At 48.6% G+C, this 22,891-nt stretch overlaps 1 protein-coding gene and 1 long non-coding RNA gene across 4 annotated transcripts in view; both read left to right on the top strand.

Annotated features, from left to right (window-relative positions):
- Window positions 1-22,891, top strand: part of arb2a (ARB2 cotranscriptional regulator A) — a 111,884-nt gene that overhangs the window by 18,879 nt on the left and 70,114 nt on the right. The gene's annotated exons all lie outside the window — the stretch shown is intronic.
- Window positions 6,328-8,185, top strand: LOC115247594 (uncharacterized). Its single transcript, XR_003886641.1, has 2 exons — window positions 6,328-7,192; window positions 7,492-8,185. It is a non-coding gene; the product is annotated as an uncharacterized lncRNA (long non-coding RNA).

The raw sequence follows: 22,891 nt of genomic DNA, 5'->3' as shown, positions 1-22,891 counted from the left end.
GTGGCAGCAGCGTCTTTACTGTGGTCTGATTAAGGAGCGCTCCATCCCATTCACCAGCGCGGCAATAACGTGCGCAGGGTTTTCCCATGAAATGTTTCGTCGTTTAGCAAAGATGATCCAGTTTCATTCCCTCTTTCTTTCATTTGTTTCGGGACCTTTTTGGGCTCCATGAGTCGGTGAGATCCGTCATCAGTGGAGGCTCCGTTGTTAATGGCGTTACGTCGGGCATCTGCAGCATCTGTATTAGAGATTTCACAACCGTTATTAAAACAAACAAGAGGTTGGACCAGGTTTTCTTTATTAGCCTCACAGGGAAAATGATCGTTTTCCATTCATTCTGATAACACCCCCCCCCCCGTCGTTCTCTGCCTTGCATTCTCTTTCCCGCTTCCACCCTGAATGCTGTGATAACGTGGTTTTGCTTTGGCTTTTTCCCCCAGTACATAATTCCTGATTATCGGTGGCCTGTGTGGGATTCCTGTTAGTCCAAACTCACCGAAGCCGCGTAGCCCGAACCTCTTTTCTGGTGCACGTATTTTCATATACGTGCGTGGTTCGGAACAGCGTTGGTGCCACTATGTTGCTCCGGAATATGACAGGAAGTAGAAGAAACAAAAGAAAAGGAGCGGACGACTTTGATGTCATTGTAAAACCCTCTTCGGCCTGACTAATAATTGACATTTGACACATTCAGCATCAAAAAGTGATTGTTTGTTTTTCTGGACAGACTTTTGTTCCTGTCCTGGGTAGCAGGTCCTCGTTTGAGTCCCTCTGGGAAGGTCTGGGTTGGTCTCCCTTCAGAGGGCCGCAGGCTCTGTGATGGATGCCTCTGCACCCGTTGACTGGGAACACGCTTTGGCCATTGCACGCACACACACACACACACACACACTCGCGCACACAGAGCTGAGTTTTTGTTTGTTTGTGGGTGCACGGAGAGCTTGGGTTCGATTCCGTGCGCTGCGCCGACGTCCATGCAGAAGCTTTTTCATCCTCTTGTAAATTTTTCATGCGTCCTCCATCGCAGCAGGTTTGCAGAGGTTAAAAGTGCTTAGCTTTGGACCTTCCTGGAGGAAATTGAGTTTTGCGAGCGGCCAGTGGCGAGGCAATAAGTGAATTTACACCGCGCACAAACGCACGTGCACGCTGATGCACGCACACACACACACACACACACATCCACACCCACACAACTACACGTCTAGGTCGGCCTCTGAGCGTCTCAGGGTCCAAGTTGAACTCGCTCTAAGGTCTCCGGACGGCGTCGTGCTCCCGGTCTGCGCGGGCGCACTTTGATTGATGAGAGGAAACTTTAAACTTAGTTTAGCTTAAATCGAGGTTGCCACGGTTACAGGCAAACATTTCTATACTTTTTTTTCCCCTCGCTAATCATTTTTGTGTTGACTGTTAGTGCAAATGAAAACAAATGCACCTCTGATTTCCTTTTTATTAAAAATATTTCCCCATCACATTTTCTGCCAACAACAGCACCAAAATCAAAGCACCCAGAGGATTATCAATATTAATATTTAGCTCTCGGCTGTGTTTACACACGTCTGCCAGCTGTCGGCCGCTGTGATTTGTCATTCTTTGTAGGTGACCAGGCTCTGAAGATGGGATCTTTATTTGAAGGCTCGTCTGTCTCCTCAGACTGATATTGTCCCGCGTCCTGTGGATGCGACGCACATCCGATCCCGGCAGCGACGGCGTGTCTCCGCCTTTCAAGAGATGCGTGCGTTCGTGTCGCTGAGAAAAAAAGGAAAAACAGAACCCCGACAGACAACAAGCAGAGATGTCACCAGCGATCAGATTCGCCTGCAGCTCTGGGGGGTGTCGGCAGATAACTGGGACTCTACTGTATCTGTGCCCTGTAGCGGGGGGGAGGGACAGAAGGAAATCACAGGTCAAATTGGTGGTTTTATAACAGCAGCTGTCCCTCGGAGCGCTTAATCACCCAAAAATGGACTTCTGTAAGGGAAACCAAAAGCTTGAGTTGGAACAGGCATAAAAGGTCCCCCTAAATCATGTAATCTCCCAGTACCGCTGCGATTTGTTGGTTTTAAGCAGCCCGACGGTTCCAGGCTGAAACGGTTGCGTGACGCAGTCGCGCAGGTGTGTCACATTCTGGCGCCGAGGCTCATTGATTTCTGCTTCTGCTTGATCACTCCTGTGAAAATCCCGAGCTGGCGACGAGAGAACGTGGCGTTTGTTTGGGTTTGTTATCGCTGATCCGTCATTGTTTCTGTCTCGCTCGTCTTCATTTTGATGGGAGCGAATGCCGTTCCATCTATCTGCTCCCCTCCCCTTGTATCGGGTATTAAAGTGCCCGTGATAGGTGTTATTATCCCACTGTATGCTGACAGCCTATCCCTTAACCCTCTTAGGAGCACACTATGCCACGCTTGGCTGACTTGTTTGCGCTGATGTCAAGTTTTAGCGGTTAGCAGGCGGCTACCATATGCCACTGTGCTGCTGTCGCCCCTGATGTCAGTCAAATGAATGTCAGCCCCAGTTGAAGGCTCAGAGCAGCACGGCGCGCAGGCCCAGAAACACTGACAGTGACATGCATTCAGCCATACTGTAGCAACATATATTCACCTTGGAACAAATGGCTGTGAGCCTATAGGGCTGTAGGATGAGAGGATAATGCTGCGGAGCGACGACGGTGCGCTCGCACCTCTCCTGTGTGTCGTGGGAAATGTTTCCCCTCTGTCTTCTTTAAACAGCTGTGGCCACGTTCAGACCCAGACTCGCCACCAGAACCAGAACAAAAGGTTTTCAGGTGGTTGATCAAGCTGGGACCGGTTGGGTTTGCCCTGACTGAAGGGCTGATTGGCTGCGATTTTTAATCATGATGCATTTTTTTTGGGTTCATTGAAATCTCTTATCATTGAACGCATAGGCGTTTTCACCGAGGAGGTCTGTTAATCATTGTTGATCCAGCGTTGACCAGATCTGAAGCGGGATCCATTTCTGAAGGGGCTGAACTGTCTGCAGATAGACACGTTTTTCTCTTTGTTTTGTGCGTGCACGCTGATGCTGTGAGTATATTCTGACTATTTATGGTGAAAGGAAGAGTGTTGTGAAGAAAGCCTGTTCTCACCTGTTCCCCCCCACCAGCATGTTTGTGACCAGCTCTGTCAGCCTCCATTAAACTCCCCCTTCGCTTTCTTTTGGAATTCTCCCCATTTCTTTTATTTCTTTCCAACCCTGAGTGTATTTACTGTTATTAGCATGATCTGCTGTGGCTCTTAATGTTGACTTCTGTTGGCCTTTGACAGATCGGGATGACAGTGTGTAACCATGGCGGCTTTGGCTCAAGTCTGCATCCAGCTCGGCGTCTGTTTCATATTAAGTCTCTGCTCTCTTTCCCTCATTTCTTTCCCTCTGTTTAAATTAAACATTAGTTAGGCTGCCGAGAGCCAACCGCGATGGACTTTGATAAGGAAGTGACATTATAGCAACAGTGACATGACACGGTGCCGTACGTCCCCAGGGAATTGGAAGAAAAGCACCATAATCCATTTTCATTTCACCGATATCGCTGTGTGAGAGAGGGGGGGGAGCTGAGCGAGGTGTCTCCGACCAGAGCTGTGCTCTCGCTGACTGCAGCCGTTTCTGGTGACCTAGTTGCAACCTCTTTGAAGTCCACAGGCTGATCTCTCTCTCTCTCTCTCTCTCTCTCTCTCTCTCTCTCTCTCTCTCTCTCTCTCTCTCTCTCTCTCTCTCTCTCCCTCTCTCCCTCTCTCTCTATAGGCAGTGGGAGGGATGTGCTGCATATAGCATAACTGAGGGATGGGGGGGGGGGGGGGGCAATTGAAAATCTCATGGTCTTGAACTTGTCATTAGCACTCTTTGTTAATTCCAAGACTTCAAAGAAGGTTACAGTAATAGAACAATAAAGCCAGCCCCATATTTGCATACCTCTCCCATAAGCATCAATAAATATCTGTTACACATTAGCAGGGTTTCGTGTTCTGATCCGATCTTTGAGCTAAGTTCTGCCTCCTTCATCTGTGTTAGATTTATTGATAGGTGCCCCCCCCTTTTGTATCTTGTCCTTTCAACTTTGGTATTGTAGGACGCTCCGCAGAGGTGAACAGCCGTTTGGAATAATATTTTTGTCCGTGCATCTGTCCGTGCGTGCATGTGCCTTCTGCATGTATTCCTATTGGAGCATGTAGCCGTAATGTCGGGCCAAACGGCGCCTTTATCCTTTCGACCACCACATTAGGCAACAGTGGTGCATTGTCAGGAGGGCTGACCTAGAATGGACCAATCATGCTCCGACCCGCCCCCCGTCTGCCCTCTCCTGTGATCGCCATGCTGCCAGTGCCGCAGTATATATTCTGTGCATGTGCGAGCGTGCGAGACCCTGACCCAGTTCAGCTGCTGGTGTTTCCAGGCTCACCCCTGGTGAGGGCAGGCGTGTTAGGGCGCTAACTCTCAGATGTGTGTGCTGTTCGAGGACCGATGCACCCCGTCTTTGGTTAACGTCAGCACGGAGGAGTTAATGTCCGCTGTTACGTGGCCGCGATGTTACGTGGCCGCTCGTTGAACCCTCTCAATTATCACGAGCTTCCTTCCCCTCGCGTTCCTCATTTCTACATCTTCCCACCTGCTCCCCTGTGAGGACGCTCTGGCGCTCTGCTGGGGGGACATTTAACCTCTTTCCCCCTCCTGCACAACACAAGACACCAGCACACATGCTTTTCTTCAAGTTTCAATTAAAAACCAAACATCCACTCCTTCCTGTTCCCCTTCTCTCATTTGGCTCTTTTGACTTTTTAAAGTTAGCCTGCAGCCAAGCGGAGCCTCGTCAAGCCTTTGCCTTACAGGTGCCCTCCGTGGCTATTTGGAACGACTTAATTAGCTGGTGAGTGCAGCAGGCTTGGTAGTAGCCTTCTTGGTTCCCCTCCGTGCCATCAGGTCTCTCTCTGGCTCTCCTCTCTCCTTCCCTCTCTCTAACGTGCACACGCAGGCGAGGAGGCTTCAGGAAGAGAGAAGATGATTGAGCCCATGTGACACATTCAGTCCCTTGACGTGTGGTTTCACTTTCTAGGTCATGCTCTGGCTGTGAAGCTGCCTATTGCCTTGTAGCATAAGATGACACACGCGTGCACACACGCAGGGAGCGTGCACATTTACAAACAGACGCCTCATGCTGTGTTTAGTTTGACTGTCACTTTACGGTCTTTAGCTTTAGGCTACTCTCACCCACTGTCGTTTGCCATTGATCTACTTCTCGTCGCTGCAATATTCATTAATTCCTTTGCCAAACAGCGTGTAAGCTCGGCGAGTGTAAATTTGCCCGCATTGTTCAGCAACTTGTTTGTTTGTTCGGAAGCTTCAGATAGAATCTGACACTGTTTTGTTGTGTTGCGTCCCCTGGCTTGAATTCCCATGCGCGGTAGTGATCAAGGTGCGCGCTTGTGTTCACAATGTTGCCGTGACTTTGCTTCTAACAGTGACAACAACGTCAAGGGCATGCCCCACCGCAGCAAAACACAAACCAAGAAGTATTTATACTGATACCTGCACGCCGCCACACGTGCACTGCGATGGGTATTGGGCAGATATGCTACGCTAAAGTAGCAAGCATGCTCAGCTGTCTGCCAGGGGATGCGGAGACGGCGGAAACATGCTAGATGCTGCTTTAAAGTAAAGTCTGTCAAACTGGATCCAGCAGGGCGAGTGGTGGAGGACTTCCAACGTGTCACTTTCCCAAACAATCGCGCGCCGTGTCGGAAGATTCTTCGGCGACGGCTGAACGGTCCCGGTACGTCTTTTAGGGTTGTCTGCCGTCGACGCCTTGAAAGTCAGGCGGGGCAGAAACTTTTTGCTCCATAAAGCTTTATTGTAATGAAATGCCCGACAGAAAGATACAGCCACGAGGATGTGAACGGTGATGGTCATCAATGAGTAAATGAGTTCTCTGGTCCTCAGGGTGGGAGCGGAGTCTCGGGGGCTTTAGGGGAGCAGCGCGCCCGTTAACTTCTGGCTGTCTGGTCGAGCAGTACTCGGTAGCTAGCTCCAGGCCTGTGTTAAAAACCTGAGCCTGCTAAATTAAGTTTGGCTATGTGAGCTGCCACAGGCTGCGCACTCCAGAGCAAGAGCACTTACAGCCGCTTCAACTGAAGTACGGCGTTTCCTCGAACACACATACGCACGGCGCGCGCGCTCGCTTGTATTCGCTCTCCCATTACCCAATCTTAATTGGCTACCTCATCTCTTTCTCTCTATCGCTCTCTCTTGGACAGGCCTACGGGCCCGTTGGTTGGCTGGCACACAGCAGCAGAGTTTGGGCATGTGAGCAGGTCTGCAGGCATTAGGCAGAAATTGGAGGGTGAAGTAATAGAGAGGGTGCCAGGATGAGGTCTGGAGCACAATCAGGGGATGAGAGAATGTAATTTATTGCTTTGCCCCAATACGGGCTAATATTTTGGGCTGGCCGTGGTGAATATTTTAGTGCTACTGTATTCTGGGGCATTTTTAAAGCCAGAGCTCAGAGCAGAGTGAAGCAGCCGCTCTGTGTCGGTGTTTGCTGAGGAGTTGTCATGTGCTGTCAGCCAGCGTGTTCTCCATGTGCCTGTCACTGCTCTGGATCTCAGCACCATGCCAATCCATGACTTTCTACGTGTGTGTGTGTGTGTGTGTGAGAGAGAGAGTGTGTGTTGACTCTGCTGTGCAGTGTCAGTGACACATTGAGCTGGCTTGGTGGGGATCCCCTGGTTACGTTGGGCTGTGTTTACTCCATCTATTTACTACCCCAAAACCCTCTCAAATGTATTACCCTCTCACTCCCTGTCTCTCTCCTTTTCCCCTCTATTTGTTCTTCTCTGCTCCATATATCTCCTTTATTTCCTGCTGACTTCTTTTGACTTGTCATTTCAAATCAGTTGCTGTAGTCAGGTGGCGTCTGTCGCAGCCAGGGATCATTTGTTCTCCTCGGGGGGCAGGATGGAGGTTTTTGTCACAGCCATTGGACCAGAAGAGTCATCCTCATTCGTAGCTGTTATAAATAGTGGACGAGATGATTTAAGGAAATGAAGAGGATGCAGATTGTGGGGAAAACATCAATTGGGTGGCTCCTCTGAAGGCCTGCCTGGAATAAGGTCTATTTAAAGCGGTGCCACTAAAACCATCTGAAACAGAATCAGCTCTGCAGAAGCCAAATCAAATATCTAATGAGGTGAGAGGGCACACGTTTGTATACAGATGTCTACAGATGTTTGATGCAAGGTCCAACACACTGATGCAGATTATGCTGCATCAGCTCAAATTTGATGACACGGCAACAGTTTGCTAGAACCTACCTATTGTGCCAGGAGTTGGGCTGTAAAATTACTGGTCAAGTGGAAGTTTTATTGCCAGCTAGTGGAATCAATCATACGTGCGTCAATAAATTGATTCCCTTTTCAGGATAGTTTCATTGATTTTTAACTCGAATTCACATTAAAACGGCGTATTTCTGTATTGTATTTCTTTCAGTACCTTTGGCACTTACCCTGTTAGCGCCTGCGTTTGTGACCACGGGACGTGGCCAGGATGTGCACCTTGATTGAGTGTTCTTCACCCCCCCGACACAACACCACATCTGAGACAGCTTCATTAAGCTCATGCTGCATCATGTGCTACTGTTTTATAATGCCAGCCCCGAGTCTGTGTGTGATAGTGCAAATTGATAGTTTACATATCTGTTGCCAAGGGCACCATCAAGGGCTCATGAATGAGAGATGAAAGAAACAGAAGTGGAGCAGCAGAGGAGAGGAGAGAGCTCTCCACCACCACCATCACCATACCTGCAAACCCCTAATTAGCCTGCTCCACTGGCAAAGCTCAGCTGCAGGGACAGGGTTCAACAGTTCAGCTCGCTACCACCGAGCTACAGCCGCGGTGAACCTGGATTACCGCCCTTCCTCCTAACAAACCCCAGTATTATACTTGTTCAGGAACTCGGGAATCAAATCGTTACAAAGAGCCGGCCAGTTGGATTTACATGAAGTGTGTTGGACCTGTCTCGGTGTCCTGAGTGGACACAAGAATCACGGGGCGTGTCCATGTCCACGACAGCAACAGCCAAAGATGTGATGCTAGCGTCACCGTTCTGTGGGTTAACGGCTGTAAATGCTCCGTCCTAGATGTGTCAGCAGAGCCTGCAAATGATTAAAGGCTCTTGATGATATGGAGTGTCACTCAGGGTTTTTTGTTTTTTTTTTGCTGTATCATAATGATGATTTTTGATAGTTCAATACTGAGAAAGGCTTCAATCCATCAAACCGCTGCGATTGATGAGATTAGATACTTGAGATAATTTTAGTCCAGTTTATTAAAGATCCACCTGGCGTTCACTTCCAAGCTTTGGAATCTGCGTTTGGCATGAAAGTGGTGTTCATGAAAGGAAAAAAGGAGAACTTTTGTGCACCATGGTGGTTTTTTCTTCACTAAAATCTTGGGGAATCAATCTGACAGTTAGACGTTTACATTTAGCTGACATGAATCGAGAGAAGCAAACGGAGCAGAGTGAAAAACAGGCTCCCAATGGACGGATTAAAGGGTTAGGGTTAGTTTCTAGTTTCTCCAATATGTGATGATGCGACTTCATTCCGTGCGTTCACTCATCCGATCTGCAACTATATGAGGTGATTATTTTAACTCTGGTATGGGACAGCGTCACCTTTTTATTCACTCTTCCCTTCATCCACATGTATATTTCTGCATCACGCTGCCATTTTAATGACACTCTTGGTTGCGGGCCAGCTGTGGCGGCGTTAGCTGGCAGAGCCACGTATACGAGGAGGCTGGCGCCGAGGCGTCGGCTAATGAAGTCGTCAGAGGCGTGTAGCGCTGTGGTTGATGGGAGGGCCCGTCTGGCAGCCAATGGCGAGGCTGCATCTGTGATCAGTGGAGCATGATGGGAGCTCAGGCCTGGAACGGCCCCCCGCATCAAAGACTTGACCCTCTTATCCTCCCAACAATTAGAAAAATGCTCAGTCACACAAAAGCAAACATAGATGGGCACCGATCACAACTTCAAATGGCAGCGCTGAACTTTCAAACATTAAAAACCTTTAAAAAATCAAATCAAAACCCACAGTAACATGAGCGCGTTCTCTTTGGTGTAAATATGTTTTTCTGCTCAGCCACGATACAGCAGGAGGAGCCTCCTGTGTTAGCTAGCTGTTAGCGCTCTCGCCCCACCACCTGCCTCCTCTCTCCTCTCTCCTCTCCCCTCCTCTCCTCTCTCCTCTCCTATCTCCTCTCCTCCCCTCCCCTCCCCTCCTCTCCTCTCCTCTCCTCTCCTCTCCTCTCCTCTCCTCTCCTCTCCTCTCTCCTCTCTCCTCTCCTCTCTCCTCCTCTCCTCTCCTCTCCTCTCTCCTCTCCTCCTCTCTCTTCCTCCTCTCTCCTCTCCTCTCCTCTCCTCTCCTCTCCTCTCCTCTCCTCTCCTCTCCTCTCCTCTCCTCTCTTCTCTCCTCCTCTCCTCTCTCCTCTCCTATCCTCTCCTCTCCTCTCCTCTCCTCTCCTCTCCTCTCCTCTCCTCTCCTCTCCTCTCCTCTCCTCTCCTCTCCTCTCCTCTCCTCTCCTCTCCTCTCCTCTTCTCTCCTCCTCTCCTCCTCTCCTCTCTCCTCTCCTCTCCTCCTCTCCTCTCTCCTCTGCCCTGCCCAGGATACTTGTTTGAAATTCAAGAGTGGTGCAGTGAAACTGCAATAACCTACATTACAGATCTATCGCTCTCTCCATTATTTGTTTTTCTTTCCCTCCATCTTCTCCCTCATTTATTGCCCCATCACTCCTTTTCTTTTTAACCGCTAATATCATTCACCCCTGCCACGCTCCGTTGTATTTTTGAATGCAACATATATTATTACAGCCCTAATGTATGTACATATATAAGAATGCTAATGAATCACCATCTTTCTTTACAAACATCACTCACAATAGTGCATTTATTCCTGCTTTGTTCTTTTATTTTGCTCACTGTTTTGGGAAGACGAGGGCTTCTTGATGTCAAACCCTTTTTTTCCTCCACCACTGCTTCATTTAAAATGCTGATGCGTCCAACCTCCACGTTGCCTTGCTCCTCATGCTGCACCACGCTGCTTGTGTGTCCCTGTAGTTTTACATGTTCATGTGTGTTTGGCGCTGGAGGCGCAGCTCCACTGTGCCCTGCTGACTCCTCTGTGAACTCCTCTCATGCAGATTAAAATAAAGACGAGGAGGGGAGGAGGCCAGAAGAGGAGAACAAAGTTTTTTTTTTTGTGAGTGTGTGTGTGTGTGTGCACAAACAGGATGGGGGCGTGTTCCGTGGAGAAATGGGTGTGTAAGCATGAATGTATCCGCTGAACTGTAGAAGATTATCACGATCAAACTTCCAGCATCGAAACTTTTTAAATTTCACCTTAAGTGTTGAACTTTGAAATGGTTGGAATTCCCCCTCGTCGACCGTCGTACTTTCTTAACGTTCCACGGTAGAAAAAGGACTTTTTTATGATGGTAATATAGTAAAATAGGGCTGACGTGGACGTTTAAGTGCTGTCAGGTTTGTGTGGAATATGTTGCATGTTGGCAGTGGGTGGCAGTGCAGGAGAAGGAAGCCGGGAAGCCGAGTCACACCAGCGAGGAATTCATCTTTTCTTCCCCCTCTGACAACGTGTGGAAGGTGCCAATGTGGAAAAACAAAGCCTGAGTTGCCCTTTCAGGACAGAAAGCTTCTCGGTTATTTCGCGTGTAGTGAAAAATAAAGCCACTTTTTTCAGCTTCAACTTATCAGAAATGACTTTTTAAAAGAAAGAAAATCAGCATCAATCTGAGCTCTGCGGCTTTGAGCTGTGAGGTTTGAACTGATTTAGTCTCCGTAAATATCACAGAGCTCTTTCAGATTGGTGATAACATGCAGCGAAGCCTTTCAATTATTTATTCATTATTAGTTATCATTCATTGAAGCTGCCCCTCAGCATTACTCCAGGCAGTAGATGCCTATTCCCATATGGATATTTTGTCTATTTTATGTTAAAAGAATGTCCAATGTACCAAGCGCCTCCACAGATGTGGCAGCATTCTGCACGTTCAGCCCGGTCCAGTTGGCTGGTTCTGGTTCAAAGCTGAGGCCAGGGGGCATTTTAGCTGAGGAAGCACTGCTGAACGAGAGCAAAAAGGCGAATGATCACTTGACGTGGGTCTGCACGCAGGGTCGAAGCCCACTCTAGGCTTTAACGCCGAGGCGCTGGCTCTAAAAGGGAAGAAGAAGAAGGGAGGGAGGAGGGCAGATGTTGTATTGATGGCACGCCACGCTTCTCCGCTCTGTCCGCAATAATCGCGGTCCCGAGCTGATCAGATGCCGCTTCAAAAACATGAGCGTGTGCCTGAACTGCGGATGAACTGGAACCTGCATGTGAACCAAGGCTGGTGCTCGCCCTGCCCAGGAGCCATCCCCGGATCCCCAGCCGGGGAATTCCTAAACCGCAGCGATGCTGATATCAACGAGAGGGAAAGTTGGGGGCGATCCATGGGACGCGAGTTTGTGAAGTATCCCGCTCGACTGATGCTTGTTAAAAGGGGAGCGAAGGGTCTCTCGCACGCGGGACAGGCTGGTTTGGGCAGCGTGGGCTGGCAGGTGAGCAGATGTTTGCTCCAGGCCTCCTGCTACCTTTTGACACAGCAGCCTTTGTGGAACAGACAGGATTTTCCTATTTTCTTCCTGCTCTCTGGAAGATGCATGTAATCTCTGTAGGGATCCCCCCCCCCCAACACACACACATTTCCTTGCCTTAGATCTGGCTTTCTTATACAGTTGTGTTTCATTTCTCACTGATACCAAATGTGAGCTGGGACAGATGTGTGGCGACTCTGGGGTGCTGTACCACAGCAGGAAGATGGGTGGCAGTATACTGTCAGTGTAGATCTCTCTCTCTCTCTCTCTCTCTCTCTCTTTATCTCTATCTATCTGTCTATCTAGTCATCAGTTTAACTGTATTTCTGCTGTCGTGGTCTTTCTTCAGCTCTCACTAACACCTTTTCATCATTCATCTTTTGTTACATCTCTCCATCTCCCTCCAGGCAATCTTTGTATGTCTATGAAGCATTCCCTCTTCTCCCCCTGCAGCTAGCGCCTACTTAAATGTTAAAATGCAGCGTTTTTAGCACTTGTTAGCGTAGATGTGGCTATTCATTCCTCTGTGTTCGATATGGGGTCTATAAAAAGAACAGATGGATAAGAAATTGTAGCGATGCATACCAGCTGTGACTCGGCATCATCAACCTAAAATGATGTGAGTAGATAAATGCATGCAGGCACGCGCTTGCATACACACACACATGCACGCGCGCATACACACACCAGCGCAGATCCATGCAGTGTTTGCCCAGATCAAGGCCGTGGCTCTGAGGGGCTAGAAGGAGATCAGGCACAGAGAGCCTATGGAAATAGACGGCTTTGTCATTGAAACACCCACTGCTTTTCCCAGGAGACGACTGACGGCAGTCCTGTCCTTTCCTCGCACATTTTCTTCTTCTTTGTCTTTACCATAACCTGCCCACAATACTCTCACGCCTCTTCCTCTTTGTATACTAACTGTGGAAAAAAGAAACACGACCAGCACGGTCAGATACACGGGATCTCTTCTAGATGGCGCCACGGGTTTTCCCCCGAATCGGGTAAATGGCATTTAGATACGATCCCTCCCCACGTTACGCAAGATCGTCTGCATTAGTCCGATTTGATCACTTTAGTGATGTTTCAAAGCGTTCTCGTGGATGGAGAAAATACGCACGTCGCCTTTATGTGACTGTTGAACCGTTTCTGCGCTTCTTCCCGTTAATAACAGAATTGCATGCTGGTAATCGGAAGCAAAAACGGTGTTCCAGAATTCACCGGGAAGATTTGAGTTTTCCTCCAGATGGGATTTATCTCCACTTCTGATTGAAGTTTATCTCTGCCCCGTTTCTCTCCACCCCCTCCTCCTGCTTTGAGCCCCCGCACCTGAACGGGCTGCCTTGCCCGGGTTGACCACATGTTTGCAGGGTCAGCCAGAGTATCTGGGTGTGCGCCAGCCCGCTGGGAGCCAAATTCAGGCAACCTTTTGGTTTGACCAGCAACAAGACCTGGAGAGTAGAGCAGAGATGGAGGTGGGGGCGGGACCGAGGCTCTTGTATCCTGCAGATTAGTGCAAGACACACAGGATGGGCTTTTCAGCATACAACACTCTGCTGGCCGTGACTCTTTGAACTGGGGAAGTGTGTGAGTGTGTGTGTGTGTGTGTGTGTAGGATGTCAGTATTTTTTTTAAATGGGTAATCGCAGCATAAACTTTTCACCCCACTTTCTCATGTGATCAGACTAAAAGGGGAATTTCACTGAACGCATGCGCCTACTACTTGTTTTTGTGTGTGTGTGTGTGCGTGTGTGTGTGTGTGTCTTCTTTAGTTAATAGCGATAGGAGCGGTGGACTGTGGATCACCTCCAGTACAGACAATTATCTTGCCAGTATTCAGTTCAAGGTCGGCTTTATGAAGCCTTTTGCTTCGCAGCAAATCTACTTTAACCAAGAGTGTTTGAAGAAAACAACATTCCAAACATTTAGTGTTTTTTTCCCCACTCAGACATTTTTATCTGCATGTGATGTCCTGTTTTGTTAATGGTGTGTATCATCTATATTTCCTGGAGAACAATTAAAGGCTGTCTTTCAGGGTGGGGTGGGGGTTGGGGGGGGGGGGGGGTTGTCACCAACTGCTGTAGTCACACATGCACTTCACATGCGTGTGCTTCTTCTTTGAGTTTGTTGTGCTGCCTAATAGCTCTGGCAAGTGAATGAGTCTTGATGTTTGCAGCCTTTAATAGGCAGTGCGCGTGCGTGTTTCCATGCCTGTGCGCGCTCGGTCTTAAGCAGTGTGCCACGTCTCATTCCCCCTTATTCTTGGATAATTGTGCTGCAAGTCCTCAGCCTCCCCTTTAGCCTGAAAACCAACCTCATTGCAGCCCCTAAAGAGCCCCCTGACAAGGTAGCAGGGGGAAAAAAATCCCAAGTTGTCCTTGCGCATAAAAGTAGATTCTACTCTCCAACACCTTTTCAAATTAATATTTGTGATGGACGCCATTCTGCCAGCCCCAGTTTCTGTTCCACGTCTTTGTTCCTGCGTTTGATGTAATGGAGGCAAGGACAAAGAGGAGAGCAGGCAGAGTGTGTGAAAATGGTAGTTAAGTGGGCTTAAGGGCTCCTTCAGTACCTTCTGAAAGGCTCGGACCCTGAATAGGACCCTCGCACTGCTTAGCTGTAGTGCAGTAAACAAGACAGGTCCAGCACAAAGGTGCGTCTCAAATGAGCACAGACAACCTCCTCCTCTTTGCCTCACCCGGTGTCACCCCCCAACCTCCCACCCCAATCTGACATCTGGCCAATCCCAAGATCTGCCCCGTCTTTGCTCACTACCCTCCTCCTTACACCCTTCCTTCTTTTTTCCCCCACTTTTCTTCATATCTTTTTTTCGTGGCCCTTTGGTGTTTCTCTGTACTCACTTCTGGTGTGTGTGTTTGTGTTTTGTTGTAGGCCTACTGGTCCCGGTTGGACAGCTTGCTCCCCCTAGCCAGCCTTGTCCCCAATGCTTGGGCGGTTCGTCTCTTTTGTTTCGTTAATTGCAATGAGTATAATGTACTAGTCTCTCGGAGGTCCACGAAAGACAATTAGACAATCCCAAGAATTTAATGAGACACCACCAGCCCCAATCCCCCTACCCTCTCTTTGAGAAACACCCTGCTCTCCGTTGGCACCGAGTGTGATGTACTGAGGAGGGGGTTGCGGTGCAGGTCGTCTGTCTGTGTCTGTTTGTGTGTTTACCAGATTGTTGGTCTCCTCATCAGAGAAATTACCATAGAGAAAAGGCCCAGAGAGATAAAACAGCAAGAAGAAGGGGGGGAAAAAGGAATAAACTATTCTGTCTAGCTCTTAATTCCGCATTTATGTGGCACTTCTCCAGGCCCGCCTAACCTTGGGAATTCCATCTGAAGCCTTGCTTTTCCCAAGCAGGAGAGACTTCCCGGGAATGTCCGTGTAATTATTAAGAGCATTTATCCTGTTCACCCCACTGAAGGGACAGAACACTTGACAGTGACATCCCCAAAAGGAAGAGGGATGACTGGGGGGGGGGGCTGAGTGAGGGTCCAAACCCTGGGTGGCCCTTTAAGTACGTACTCTCCGTTTCTTATGCCACTGTCTATCTTCATCCCAGTCCTGTTACTTCTTCTGTGGGGTTGCCTCGGTCTGATGCCTTTTCTCTCCCACATTTTCATCATCATTCCTCTTTAAGTCCGTGCCAAGATAACGCCAGTCTTTAAAAAATCCAGGAAATATTCACAAGTGATTCATCATATCTCGCTTCACCTCACATGGAGATTAATTAGTAATATCATCACGCCATTGTGAAGCACCTTTAGTTCACAACCTTCACACCTGCCGTTGTGCTGCGCCGTGAAGGGAAGAGTTTTCTTCTTGGTTTCCCTTTGTTTTCCTCTTCTCTCCTCTTTTCCTTCTCTGCCATTCTTTCTTCCCCGTGCTTTTTCTCCTCGCTGGCTAATCATGGTGTTACAACAAAAGACGGGGCTCCATTATTGCATGTGCGCGTCCCAGAAGAAAGGAAATGAGAACGGGACAGAGGGTGGCCGTGGCCTGACACCGCACTATTAATCTTCCAGTAAAGCCTTGTCAGGCAGAAACGGACACAAATGGATCACTCCCATTAACTGGGGGAGTGTAGGTAAGGGCTTTAACAAGCGTTTACCAGAGTCCATTTTCTCACTAATGAAGAGGGGGAATACGCGACCTCCCAGCCAAACCTGCCAGACCGCCCTTTAAGGCCCGGAGTGAGGAGAAATAGAGGGAGGAAGATCTGGTGGAGGACAGATGAGGAGAATTTGTGAGTATGGCTAAAGAGCGGAGCTGTTAGCGCTGCCATGTTGTGGCAGCTATGGTGTGACTTTAATACTCTTTAATACACACTCTGCACCTAATGGCCACAAAAGGTCTCCCTGACAGAACAGCTCCCCTTTTTTCAGTGAACCCTGGAGGTCCATGACAAAAGTATCGATGCAGGCAGTAGGTCCGGAACCTCGTCCAGACTGCTCGTTTACTTCCTGTCATACAGTCGTGCACCGTTGTTGAATCCATCACAGTCTTTTGGGAGAAAAGGCGAGGGCTGCCAAGGTGGGTGTCGTCTCATAAGGGGTTTGCTTTAGTGCGTGATAGTTTTAGTGCGTACACAGGGTGGAGTTGAAGAGTCTCTTCACTTATTTATTCATTAAAGATAATAGATACAAACCAAATTCACGGCAACACGTTCACAACTGCTGTTATTCATGTTTGTCAGCGATCGGTACACAGGGTTGATAAATTACTGGTCTAGAGAACAGGCAGAGCCAAAAAGGTCTCCTATGTCCTCTTGTCCGTGACCCAAGGATATTTAATAATATCAGAAAAGGCAGCGAATTAGAACTCTGCGATCCTTCAAAATAAAGAGCAATTTCACTTGCAAAGCTTTCTGTGTTTTTAATGTTACCAACTTAATGATGATTAATACAGTGCTGTCCCCTTTTAAAAGACTTTTCCGATGTGTATTATTAAGAGCAGAACTTCACACAGTGAAACAGAAGGGAGGCGTTTTGTGATCCTGAAGGGTGGACGATCGTATCGGTGCATCTCGTCTCAGCTTGGTTTTGCTGAAGTCCTCGCTGAAGTACATCACCGGGTGGATTTTCCCGTGTCAGCGGGCTGTTACCAACGACACCAGCTCCCCTTCCACGGCTGAATCAGAGGATCTTGTGTCATTAAAGAGATAGCAGCACACGCTGACCCCGGTGACGCCACCACGCGGGGGCGGGAGACGTTTGTCTGTTATCTCCGGCTCTGCGTCCCGCAGACTCCCAGGGGAGAAGCGAGGAAGCCTTCACCTTCCTCTTCCTCCCCAGACTCCCCCACCCCATCCCTCTTAGCACTCCCGCTCCCCGCCTTCCCCCCACGGCCCAAAAACATTTTTAATTATATCTTCTCCCAAGTACTGCGGCTCAGTAACCAAGGAGCTGACATTGATGCATGTGCTGATAAATCCGCAAACACTGGAAACAAGATTAACAAAGATTTTGAGGAAAGGGTGACAGCTAATTTTGCGCAATGGTCGGCGCCTCATTCAAGAGTGATGTTTTTGATAGAGCGAGCCACGCCTGAGAATTCATGCTGCACACGGGGGTGGGGGGGTGGGATGGGGGGGCATAAGGAGTTGCGCGGCATTTGCACTTTCTAAATTGTTTTTTCCCCCCCTCTAATCTTCACCTCTCCGCCACTGCTGCTGTCTGTCTCGGTCCTTAATCTCACGCCTCTGAGCAGTTTTGGTTTTCTTTTATTCTAACTCCACGATAGCACACACACGTTAAGGAAAATTAGACTATTAGCTTGTTTGTCAACATGTGGCAAACTGTACTAACGAAGTAATTACACTTATTTGCCAGTTATCTAGACTATCATCTTTCAACTGTCCCGTAATTAAAAATAGAATTTCTTGGAAAAATGTGTATGGAGCACCTTCAACCACTCTGTGACTGTGTGTGTGTGTGTGTGTGTGTGTGTGTGTGTGTGTGTGTGTGTGTGTGTGTGTGTGTGCGTGTGTGTGTACATGGTTACATTTGTAACCACTCTAATCATTTTGATCGGATCAGCGCTACATTTGTGTGATTCTGTGACGGCCCCCTCCAGATCCGGTCCGGTCTCTAACACACTACTGAGACACCTATACACACTCTCTGTGAGCTAGATCAGTGCCATTCCCACACACACACACACTCGCGCCGGCGTGCACACCCACTCACACACAAACAGAATAAGGGTGCAAGATAACAATCATCCTTCCGCAGCTGATTCCCTGTTTTCTCATCGATGGAGCGAGCTCTCCTTCCCTCCTTCCCTCCTTCCCTCCTTCCCTCCTTCCCTCCTTATTCTCTCCATTTCTTCACTGCAGCCAATTTCACGTCTATACAGTCGAAGCATCGTGTAGATTTCTTTTGTTCTTATTTCAGGGCCTCATTTCTACCTCATTTCTCTTTCTTTTTTGTATCCCCTCATGTGAAGTCTCCCCTTTCAAAATCGCTTGTCTGTATACGGCCGATAGCTTCTCCCTCTGTCTCTCTTTCCTTTTTCCTTCCCTCCCTCTCTCTTCCTCTCCCTCTGTGTCTCTCTAGCTCTCGTTTTCATCTTATCCCCTCCTCCATCTGCTTTCGCTTTTGTTTGCCTGGCCCCTCTTCCATCCCAACTTGATAATGAGGAATGCGGTGTGACCCTGACCTCCATCGGCCCTGCAACCACCTCCGACCCCTCCAGGTGACCTCCCGTCCCAGTTTTGACAGCTTGATTAATTACAGAGTGTTATGATTTATGAGAAAAGCAGTATGTAAAAATAATAGACAACAGGTGGTCTCAAAAAAAAAGTAGAACATTTGAAAGAAAGTCTAGGGAGGATTGTGGTGGTGGTAGATTTGAGGGGGTTGGTGTGTGTGTGTGTGTGTGTGTGTGTGTGTGTGTATGAGAGAGAGAAGGGATGTGTTTTACAGGCGCTTTCCACGGTAAATTGCTTTCAACTATTTCTGAAGGCTACATCGGGTTAATAGGAAAATGTCTTCCTCCGTGCACGCTTAGTTGCCACAGCGTGGATTTCTCCATGTGTATTTATCCGTATGGCAGGAGGATGAAGGGGATTCCAACATACATGCGTAGCCCCATGTGTGTGCTGCGATGCATAAAGCCAGCCATGTGGTAATGACACTATGGAAAATGTGCAGGAATGCTCAGACATGCATACACGGAGGTGCACTCTATTCTCCGGCACCTCTTTTCTAGATTACATCCTGTGAAAATAAGCAGAGCAAATGGCAGAAGAGAGCGTTGGTGCTGTTTACCCTTCACACTTCAAACACGGCTTGTGATTGGCTGTGGTGACCTCCCCTGACACGTGGACCTGTGGTGCAGCTCCACTTAGGGAGGGTCCACTCTCCCACCGTGTGTGTGTGTGTGTGTGTGTGTGTGTGTGTGTGTGTGTGTGTGGGGAGTAGGTGGCTGTCAGAAGCACAGCCAGATTTACCTTCTCACACTGCCACAGCCAATATATTTATTTTCTAATTTGCACACGTAGGATTGCAAATATCATCCCATGGAAGGTCACAAATAATTGGTTATCACACACAGCGACCGTACATTAGAGCAGCGGCTTTGACAGGACCGCCGCTTTTCTCCGCGGCTCTTGCTCCTAGGTCACACTAACAGGGCAGGGGTGAGGGCAGTGGAGGTCACGCTGGTGGCGTGACGCTCAGGAAGATTAATCCCACCGTGACCCTTTTGCCAACACGGGTTATTTCAGCGCCGCTCCTTTCTAAACACACCTGATTAAGCCAATTTAGCCTTTAAGTTGTTGTGTGTTTACTTTATTTCTGTCTGAGTTTTAATTGTCAGTGTGTGTATTTCTGTCTCCCCGTGCTCATGCACGTTTCACACCTGCGTACATGCATGTAGGTCTTCACCGTGACCCTGCCCGGCGGAGTCTGTGCATATGGCCCTGCTTTTAGCACCCACCATGTCTGTGTTGGTATAAGTTAATGCGCTAACTACCCATCCAGATGGTGAAGGAGAAGCTTTCGTCCACGGTGCTCTTCAGGAATTCACACGCTGGTGTAATTCTTTGAAATACACCGTAGTTTGTGGACTCACGTAGCGCCTTTATTGGGGATTTCAAGGTCTCTGCAGTGGTCACGTTGCTCATTTATGTCTAATTAGGCTCAGAAATCAGATCTAGCAAAGAACCAAATGCCTCCTCCTTCACTTGATCGCCACGACCAGCTTCTCCAGTTCTGATATCTATATCTATTCCTCTGCTCCCAGTTGCAGACAGAATTCCTTCTAACCACCACCTCTTCTCCTTTTTTGTGTATTGTCTGTGTCTCCCCCCTTTCTGTTCATCTTCCTGATTTATACATTAAATAGTTAGGCGGGAGGGCAGGGAGGCACCTATCATTTCATGATCTATATCTCTCTGTGCCCTCATTAAAAATACATGTGTATGCTTAGGGGAGACAATATGGAATATATAAATCAAAATGCTAAAGGCGTCAGAAGGAGCTTCCTGTATTTATTTCCCCATTGCCTTCCCTCTGTGGGATGAGGACTCTTCTTTCTTCCCGTAATTCCTTCACAGTGGATGCGGCAGGCATGTTTGATACAGTAATATTAAAGTACAATGGAAATATTATGCACTTGTTAGGCAGGTGATTTGTCGAGGTAACGCAGCAGGATGAGACAATGAGGCCAACGGCATCGTTATTATAGTGTTCCTTTATTCTCTTAAATAAAGAGGCAGACTTTCAGCGAACTGCATCCACGTGTGGGGAGACACTTCTGGAATATGCCCCAGTGTGTGAGCGTTAACAGTTTCTTTTTCCTGAATGGCACACTGGCCTTCTGCTGGGGGAAAAAGACAAATGACTTGTGTAACATTTACTTGCACAATCGATAGCTGTGACAATTTCCACCTGGACGGTGATTAATGCTACATCCAACCCCAATCTAGCAACCCCCGCCCCCTCACCCTGTCCACGCGCGTGCGTGTGTGTGTGTGTGTGTGTGTGTGTGTGATGTGTGTGTCCACATCTGCATTTTGTGCGAGCCGTTTACCCCAGCGCACGCAGCGAGTGAGCGTCAGCTTCGAAGCGAGTTACTGAGCGAGCGTCTTCCCGTCCGTCCTTCCATGGTGCTGGAAAGAGGCAGGTCGGGAGGAGCGAGACGGAGGGAGGAATGGAGCAGGAACAGAAGCGGATCAGAAGCTGAGCTGTTCTCCTCACTTTCTCCACCCCGACGCTCCACTTTGAACCTTTTTATAAATATTCAGCATCATCTAAAATCATCCACATAAACCCAGGCATCCATGCCAAGGTTAAAAACCGGCAGTGCTGGTTCCAGACGCCCGCTCCGAAGGTTAGCCTCTTACTCTGACCTAAACTATTCATGTTCATCAGGAAACCATCGTTACCACACTCAGATGTAGTTGGGTGGAATTAATATAAAGCAGCAGAAGTCTCACACTCAGCCCTTTGAACTTTTGGGCAAATTTAGACAGATTTTCTACAGAATTACAAAACAAAATTACTGAATCATCTGCTGAGACCAGAATGGGGGAAGAGGGTTTGTGGTAAAAGTTGGTGTTGGTGGGGGGGGGGGGGGGGGGGGGGGGGGGTTATGTGGTTGCTACAATAAGGAAGTTAAGAAGCAAAGCAGACAACTTGTTCTATACTGTCTCTGCTCGAGCTGAGATTAATTCATTATTTATTATTATAGCGTCTTATTTAAGCTATAAAAGCAGGCATTGAGTCCCTTTGTAAATACCCCCCCCCCCCCCCCACCCCCCCACCCCCTTCTCCTCCCCCCGCCCACCTGGGTATTTTAGACTCTGATTGATTCGGCGCTGACAGGCTGATGACAATCCTGTCTCATGTCCTCTCGCATCAGCACGAAGATCCACACTTTTTTTTTATGGACTCGGTGGTACAGTAGGTGCTCTCCCACGTCTGTGCTCGGCGGGTACGGGGGAGCGGGGGTCTCAGGCTGGTGCCGCGTCAAAATGAGAAAAGGGGCACCGTGACTTAATCTGACATTACTGTGCGATCTGTGTGGTATCTCCGCCTCAGGGAAAGTGGGAAAGAAAGAAAAGCTGGGGATCGGATGGATAAAGGGGCCCTGCGAGCCAAAAAAAAAAAAAAAAAAAAGCTCACGTAGAGACCAAGACAGGCACGGTCACATGGAGCAGGGTGGCCCTGACAGCGAGGCAGAACCACCGAGTTCCAGTTTATCCTCCTCCTCCTCGGAGGCAAATATAGAAGTGTCTTTTTTGTCTCCAACCTTCCTGATTTATAGACTTTGTTTGTTATTAAATCAAACTGAAATGCTAATTGTGCCACCGCTCCTCCGCTTCTGCTTACTTCCCGAATTAGCCTTTCTTTGGTCGGCCATTGTGCCTGGTTTGGGTCTCAAATCCTGCTGTCGCCTGCAGACATCCCACCCCTCCTTCTCTTCTTATTGGGTGTTTCATGCTGAGTGACCCTTTCCCCCTTGTCAATCAAGCCTCAGCAGCAAATCACGAGCGGCATCTCGCTGAAACAAGGAAGTGCAGCGGTAGCTATTGAGAAAAGACTCTTTAATCTTTACCTTGATCCCAAAAGAAACGAGCCGCCTGCACGAGTGCAGCCGCCGTCGGTTCGTGGAGACCGCGTTGATGCAGGTGCACGGAGCCGTAAACGCGGCCCAAAGAAGAGCATTTCCATGCTACGTCGCTAACAGCCCTCCTGAAACCTGGAAATCTACACAAGCGTCCCGTTCCCTTTCCACACGGCATGCACCCATGACCTCTATCAGCCATGCTTTGTACCTGTCAAGTGCTGTCCTTTTCCCGTGCCCAGAGCCCAGCTCGCAACACGAGAGCTCTCACATCAAAGCTCCACTGAGCTCCACATGCACAGATGAAACACCCTCTCACTCCGGCCGCCTCACGCCACACTCCGGCACATTAAACACATTTCGTTTCATTACAGCGCCACTGGGGGAAAAAAAAGAAGGAGTAGAGACGCTGCTGTCTTAAAGGGATATCTTATTTAATCTGCCGTCGCTCTTATGTGTCTAAACTACGCGCCCGGGCGCAGACGCCCTCCGATTGCCTTAACAATGATGCCACTCGGTAGAAACACTCGCGGCCAAAGTTCTAGTGGACGGGGTTTATCTACTTGGAGCGGAGGTTCTGGCTAAATCGATTGTCATTAGTGTTGGGAGTGATGAAGGTTTTAATTGCGCAACAATAAAAATGTAGGAGGAATAATAACG

Source organism: Takifugu rubripes, chromosome 21, assembly GCF_901000725.2.
Source record: "Takifugu rubripes chromosome 21, fTakRub1.2, whole genome shotgun sequence".
In the NCBI taxonomy this organism is placed as follows: domain Eukaryota; kingdom Metazoa; phylum Chordata; class Actinopteri; order Tetraodontiformes; family Tetraodontidae; genus Takifugu; species Takifugu rubripes.
Note: the sequence above shows the minus strand (reverse complement) of the source record. Positions and strands in the feature narration are given on the sequence as shown.